Source organism: Neodiprion lecontei, chromosome 3 (assembly GCF_021901455.1).
Source record: "Neodiprion lecontei isolate iyNeoLeco1 chromosome 3, iyNeoLeco1.1, whole genome shotgun sequence".
NCBI lineage: Eukaryota > Metazoa > Arthropoda > Insecta > Hymenoptera > Diprionidae > Neodiprion > Neodiprion lecontei.
In genome coordinates this window covers 25832181-25839785 of record NC_060262.1, presented here as the reverse complement: position 1 = coordinate 25839785, position 7605 = coordinate 25832181, and the positions used below count along the sequence as shown (strand labels likewise).

The 7605-nt window shown below is 41.2% G+C and overlaps 1 long non-coding RNA gene across 1 annotated transcript; it reads left to right on the top strand.

The window, feature by feature from the left end:
* The first annotated feature begins 23 nt into the window (after positions 1–23).
* Positions 24–1382, top strand: LOC124293311. The gene is made up of 3 exons (XR_006903234.1): positions 24–75; positions 267–525; positions 1328–1382. It is a non-coding gene; the product is annotated as an uncharacterized LOC124293311 (long non-coding RNA).
* The last annotated feature ends 6223 nt before the right edge of the window (positions 1383–7605 follow it).

Below are 7605 nucleotides of genomic sequence, written 5' to 3'. Positions count from 1 at the left end.
TCGGAGGTGGACGAGGAGGATAACGAGGAAGACGAGGAGAACAAGGTGGACGAGGAGGACGAGGATTTGTGCACTGTGAGTATGTCATTCTAAAGTATTGAATAGAGTAGGAGTTGGAGTGTGAGTAGGATCAGGAGTAGTATGAGGAGTAGAATCAGGAGTGGGAGTAGGAGTAGAACCAGGAGTAGGAGTAGGAGTAAAATCAGGAGTAGGAGTAGGAGTAGAAATAGGAATAGGCCCTACCCTATCTTTTTTTTTTTTTTTAGCGGTGAAGGGGAAATCTTCGAAAGACATCCGGATGTTCTTGGATGTCGTCGGATAGTGCCGGATTCTTACCGGCTAAAACCCCTCCGCCGCTCCTCGGCCAGTACGGAGCGGACCCGCACTCGCATTACTGCACTTCGTCCCTGTGGCCGACCGTTCTCTTGGCCTCTCTCTCCCGCTTACCACGACATGGCGTTGACCATCTCGGCCAGACTGTCGCGCCTCGGTCAGCTTTCCCTTTCCTCCACTCTACTTGCCTCAGTGAGTTAGTTCTTGCCGTGTCACTAGTACCCTACCCTACCCTACCCTACCCTACCGTCGATTATAGTGGATAATCTAGTATGTTTTCTAGAAAATTATAAAATTTATAGTTTGCATCACGTATTAATCATAAATGAATCATATATATATCAATGTCGTACATGGACCGCATATACGTTTATACTTTTTGGTCTCTGCATCATTATTACATCTCGTCTATTTTTATTCATGATCTATGTATACATTCTTCTCTCGGGTACCTATACTTTAATTAAATCACTGTTTTGCTATGAGTTTTGAAAGATATTTATTCTCATTATTAATTTCTTGTATCGCCGTCAAGTCGGTAAGTACACTCAGGCCAAGTACTGGCTTGGGCTTACCATTGCAAAGACTGTGTTACTCAGAAGGCGAATGCAGCTAGCATCATGTCGAAATCGGAAACGCTCTGATGTTCTGCGATAAGTTCTCGACTCTACCATTGAAATATATCACGGAGCAATTTTCGGTTGTCACATCTAAGCCCATGAGGGCAACTGTCTTTATATTCTTCGTCCAATGGTGAGGCTGACCCCTTCGCATTTTTGATGAAAATTTTCGCGATTTTGAAAAGTGCCGGAATAGATTCTTTCACTCACTATTCCGACGTAATTTTGCGAGAGAAATCGATTGGGCGCAGTCCCAATACGCTGCGATCAACGCATCGAAAGTTACAGCCAAAAAACAAAACCTGTGATTATATGAATCCTTACGTAATGTTTTTGATGTGTTCTTATACTGAAAATATTTATCGCTATTCCAGGTACAACCCGAGGTGGTTATCGATGGTTGTTCGAGGTGGTTGGCGATTGTTGGAGGTGGTCGGAGGTGAACGTGGAGGAGGACGAACTGAACTGAGTCTGAAAGCCCTGTTGACATAAAGGCAGCTATTCGATAGAAATTATAGTTTATAGTTTACACAGCCCATTGCATGATATTTCATTATAAATACATATGTTTCAATGTATTTAGGAATAATTTATCAAATATACAGAGTTCATGTGCAAATAATAAATGAATTGATTCGACCGCAGTTTGATGTATTCATTAGAGCTTTGACAATAAATTTAAGCTTTGTTACTTCTTTTATTTTATTATGGATAATCAAAAACATTTCCGACTATTCGTGCTGTGGAAGCATGGGGATTAAACCAACTGTAGCAAAAGTTTAGAAACAGTGTATGTAGAGTACGGGTATTTTTCTAATAATGCAAATAGAATAGAATACCACGCCTTGCGAATTAGCTTTCCAGACAGAGATGAATGATGAATTTTAAGGACTGCATTATCTTTGTTGAATACTTTATGGCTCATGGGAAAAGAAAATCTGTAACGATAAAATTGATGCACCGGATCATCGTCGACTTTAACTTTTGAAATTTCCTACCATTTCCGAACACCTCCAACCATCCTATTTACCTATATTACTAGATTAGCTATGATATGAAAAGAGAAGAATTATTCATTTCGAAATGGGATTCTATTCGACGCCCGCTCGATGTATTCCATAACATCAGTATTCATAATTATTCCAACAACTTTTCATTTGCTCTCTCGATCTTGAATTTTCATAGGCATAGAATCGAAACGCTGTTTTAGCTGGTCGCAAGTGAAGCATCTGCGTTGGGTGGAGGAGCGGAATTGTTTTTCGAAAAGTATTCGGATGGAAAAAAATTCAGAGTAACTGCAACACATAACGGATGCGCTAATTCTGAACGAGATGAAATGGATGCTTCGTATATAAGACAGTATTTAACACTGCGTAGTGATTTAAAGACCTAGAAAGGTGATAGGGAGAGAAAGAACGACGCTTCTCAACACTTCGAGTGTATTTTAACACACATTTGAAAGATACGAGCGAAATTTTTCGTTATCCAACTGTCGCAGAACGGCAGCGTTATTAGCCGATCCGTTCACTGAAGTATACATCTTCAGTCAACGGCTGACCATCGAAGGGCCTAGCCGCTTGAGTCTGGAATCGGCAGGAGAGATGAGGTGTGTATTTCTTGTATGAAATGTGAAACCTAAACTCATCATACATCATACATCATACATCATACATCATACATCATACATCATACATCATACATCATACATCATCATACATAGTATCAAAGTTCGAAACCATAGTTTGGATGTCGGATGTTCAGAAAGTGACGTCACCAATTCAAAATCAGCTAGCCGAATTCCTCAGTCGGGAAACAACCGCGCAGTAGAGCGGACGTATGAGAGTCGCGCTCCGCAAATTTCGAGTACCGGGTTCTCAACCTCCCGGATCCCGCGCTTCGGGTCCGCTACGTATTTCAAGTACCGGGTTCTCAACCTCCCGGATTCCGCGCTCCGGCTCCGCTACGCGGTGAAACTCGCCTTCCAGGATAAGCGCTCCGTGGTTCCTGGTTCATGTTTACAATAAATTATTTCAATTCGTTTTTCGCGCAACCCCAAATTCGGTAGCTGTCAGTACGCTAATAAAATTTCTCGACTTCCTGGATAAGCGCTCCGTGGTTCCTGGTTCATGTTTACAATAAATTATTTCAATTCGTTTTTCGCGCAACCCCAAATTCGGTAGCTGTCAGTACGCTAATAAAATTTCTCGACTTCCTGGATAAGCGCTCCGTGGTTCCTGGTTCATGTTTACAATAAATTATTTCAATTCGTTTTTCGCGCAACCCCAAATTCGGTAGCTGTCAGTACGCTAATAAAATTTCTCGACTTCCAGGATAAGCGCTCCGTGGTTCCTGGTTCATGTTTACAATAAATTATTTCAATTCGTTTTTCGCGCAACCCCAAATTCGGTAGCTGTCAGTACGCTAATAAAATTTCTCGACTTCCAGGATAAGCGCTCCGTGGTTCCTGGTTCATGTTTACAATAAATTATTTCAATTCGTTTTTCGCGCAACCCCAAATTCGGTAGCTGTCAGTACGCTAATAAAATTTCTCGACTTCCAGGATAAGCGCTCCGTGGTTCCTGGTTCATGTTTACAATAAATTATTTCAATTCGTTTTTCGCGCAACCCCAAATTCGGTAGCTGTCAGTACGCTAATAAAATTTCTCGACTTCCAGGATAAGCGCTCCGTGGTTCCTGGTTCATGTTTACAATAAATTATTTCAATTCGTTTTTCGCGCAACCCCAAATTCGGTAGCTGTCAGTACGCTAATAAAATTTCTCGACTTCCAGGATAAGCGCTCCGTGGTTCCTGGTTCATGTTTACAATAAATTATTTCAATTCGTTTTTCGCGCAACCCCAAATTCGGTAGCTGTCAGTACGCTAATAAAATTTCTCGACTTCCAGGATAAGCGCTCCGTGGTTCCTGGTTCATGTTTACAATAAATTATTTCAATTCGTTTTTCGCGCAACCCCAAATTCGGTAGCTGTCAGTACGCTAATAAAATTTCTCGACTTCCAGGATAAGCGCTCCGTGGTTCCTGGTTCATGTTTACAATAAATTATTTCAATTCGTTTTTCGCGCAACCCCAAATTCGGTAGCTGTCAGTACGCTAATAAAATTTCTCGACTTCCAGGATAAGCGCTCCGTGGTTCCTGGTTCATGTTTACAATAAATTATTTCAATTCGTTTTTCGCGCAACCCCAAATTCGGTAGCTGTCAGTACGCTAATAAAATTTCTCGACTTCCAGGATAAGCGCTCCGTGGTTCCTGGTTCATGTTTACAATAAATTATTTCAATTCGTTTTTCGCGCAACCCCAAATTCGGTAGCTGTCAGTACGCTAATAAAATTTCTCGACTTCCAGGATAAGCGCTCCGTGGTTCCTGGTTCATGTTTACAATAAATTATTTCAATTCGTTTTTCGCGCAACCCCAAATTCGGTAGCTGTCAGTACGCTAATAAAATTTCTCGACTTCCAGGATAAGCGCTCCGTGGTTCCTGGTTCATGTTTACAATAAATTATTTCAATTCGTTTTTCGCGCAACCCCAAATTCGGTAGCTGTCAGTACGCTAATAAAATTTCTCGACTTCCAGGATAAGCGCTCCGTGGTTCCTGGTTCATGTTTACAATAAATTATTTCAATTCGTTTTTCGCGCAACCCCAAATTCGGTAGCTGTCAGTACGCTAATAAAATTTCTCGACTTCCAGGATAAGCGCTCCGTGGTTCCTGGTTCATGTTTACAATAAATTATTTCAATTCGTTTTTCGCGCAACCCCAAATTCGGTAGCTGTCAGTACGCTAATAAAATTTCTCGACTTCCAGGATAAGCGCTCCGTGTTTCCTGGTTTATGTTTACAATAAATTATTTCAATTCGTTTTTCGCGCAACCCCAAATTCGGTGGCTGTCAGTCCGCTAATAAAATTTCTCGACTTCCAGGATAAGCGCTCCGTGTTTCCTGGTTTATGTTTACAATAAATTATTTCAATTCGTTTTTCGCGCAACCCCAAATTCGTTAGCTGTCAGTCCGCTAATAAAATTTCTCGACTTCCAGGATAAGCGCTCCGTGTTTCCTGGTTTATGTTTACAATAAATTATTTCAATTCGTTTTTCGCGCAACCCCAAATTCGGTAGCTGTCAGTCCGCTAATAAAATTTCTATAACTTTATAATCTTCTCATAATCTTTTTGGTAAAATATGTCGATAAAAAAATTATATCAAACCTTACACATTATTTTTGATTTGTTCTCACGCTGAAAATATTTATTAGTATTCGAGGTATAACTCGAGGTGGTTGGCGGTTTTCGTTGGAGGTAGTTAGGGGTGGTTGCGGGTAATCTCGGTGATTCAGGACCAGGATGACGAGGATTTGTGCTGGGTGAGTAAAACACTTTTATAATATTTGATGGCAATTGTAATTATATTTCATCTGAAATATTACAAACTTGTCACGTTTACAATAAATTATTTCAATTCATTTTTCGTGCAAGCACATATTCAGTAACTATGAATAATCTTATACAATTTATTATAATATCAATTAATAAATTAATATTCTTATAATATTTGATGGCAATTGTAATTATATTTCATCTGAAATATTACAAACTTGTCACGTTTACAATAAATTATTTCAATTCATTTTTCGTGCAAGCACGTATTCAGTAGCTATGAATAATCTTATACAATTTATTAAATTATTAATTAATTATTTAATCAATTACTCAATTATATTAATCCTTACACAATATTTTCGATGTGTTCTTATACTGAAAATATTTATTACTATTCAAGGTATAACCTGAGGTGGTTGAAGGTGGTCGGAGGTGGACGAGGAGGAGGACGAGGAGGACGAGGATTTGTGCTGGGTGAGTAAAACACTTTTATAATATTTGATGGCAATTGTAATTATATTTCATCTGAAATATTACAAACTTGTCACGTTTACAATAAATTATTTCAATTCATTTTTCGTGCAAGCACATATTCAGTAGCTATGAATAATCTTATACAATTTATTATATTATTAATTAATTAATTAATATTCTTATAATATTTAATGGCAATTGTAATTATATTTCATCTGAAATATTACAAACTTGTCACGTTTACAATAAATTATTTCAATTCATTTATCGTGCAAGCACATATTCAGTAGCTATGAATAATCTTGTACAATTTATTATATTATTAATTAATTGATTAATTACATTAATCCTTACACAATATTTTTGATGTGTTCCTATACTAAAGATATTCATTACTATTTCAGGTATTACCCGAGGTGGTCGGAGGTGGACGAGGAGGAGGACCAGGTGGACGAGGAGGAGGACGAGGTGGACGAGAAGGAGGCGGGGTGGGTCGTGGGAGAGGACCTCTCCTCTCCTCAGAGGAGGGGCGGGGGAGGGGGAGGGAAGGGGGAGAGGTGGGCGGGGAGGGGGAAGGGAAGGGGCGGGGAGGGGAGGGTGGCGGGGAGGGGGAAGGGAAGGGAAGGGAAGGGAGGGGGAGGGGAGGGTGGCGGGGAGGGGGAAGGGAAGGGAAGGGACGGGGAGGGGCGAGGAAGGGGGAGGGAGGGAGGGAGGGAGGGAGGGCGGGAGGGCGGGAGGGAGGGAGGGCGGGCGCCAGAGGTGGGGGGGTGTACTGCTCCATTAACTCTAACGGGCTCGCATCGACATCCGTCCTCCACTCTCTCCCTCCCTCCCTCCCTCCCTCCCGCCCTCCCTCCCTCCCTCCCTCCCGCCCTCCCGCCCTCCCGCCCTCCCGCCCTCCCTCCCTCCCTCCCTCCCCCTCCCCCTTCCCCTTCCCCCTCCCCCGCCCTCCCCCCTCCCTGTCCCTTCCCTTCCCTTCCCCCTCCCCGCCACCCTCCCCTCCCCGCCCCTTCCCTTCCCCCTCCCCGCCCACCTCTCCCCCTTCCCTCCCCCTCCCCCGCCCCTCCTCTGAGGAGAGGAGAGGTCCTCTCCCACGACCCACCCCGCCTCCTTCTCGTCCACCTCGTCCTCCTCCTCGTCCACCTGGTCCTCCTCCTCGTCCACCTCCGACCACCTCGGGTAATACCTGGAATAGTAATGAATATCTTTAGTATAGGAACACATCAAAAATATTGTGTAAGGATTAATGTAATTAATCAATTAATTAATAATATAATAAATTGTACAAGATTATTCATAGCTACTGAATACGTGCTTGCACGATAAATGAATTGAAATAATTTATTGTAAACGTGACAAGTTTGTAATATTTCAGATGAAATATAATTACAATTGCCATCAAATATTATAAGAATATTAATTTATTAATTGATATTATAATAAATTGTATAAGATTATTCATAGTTACTGAATATGTGCTTGCACGAAAAATGAATTGAAATAATTTATTGTAAACGTGACAAGTTTGTAATATTTCAGATGAAATATAATTACAATTGCCATCAAATATTATAAAAGTGTTTTACTCACCCAGCACAAATCCTCGTCATCCTGGTCCTGAATCACCGAGATTACCCGCAACCACCCCTAACTACCTCCAACGAAAACCGCCAACCACCTCGAGTTATACCTCGAATACTAATAAATATTTTCAGCGTGAGAACAAATCAAAAATAATGTGTAAGGTTTGATATAATTTTTTTATCGACATATTTTACCAAAA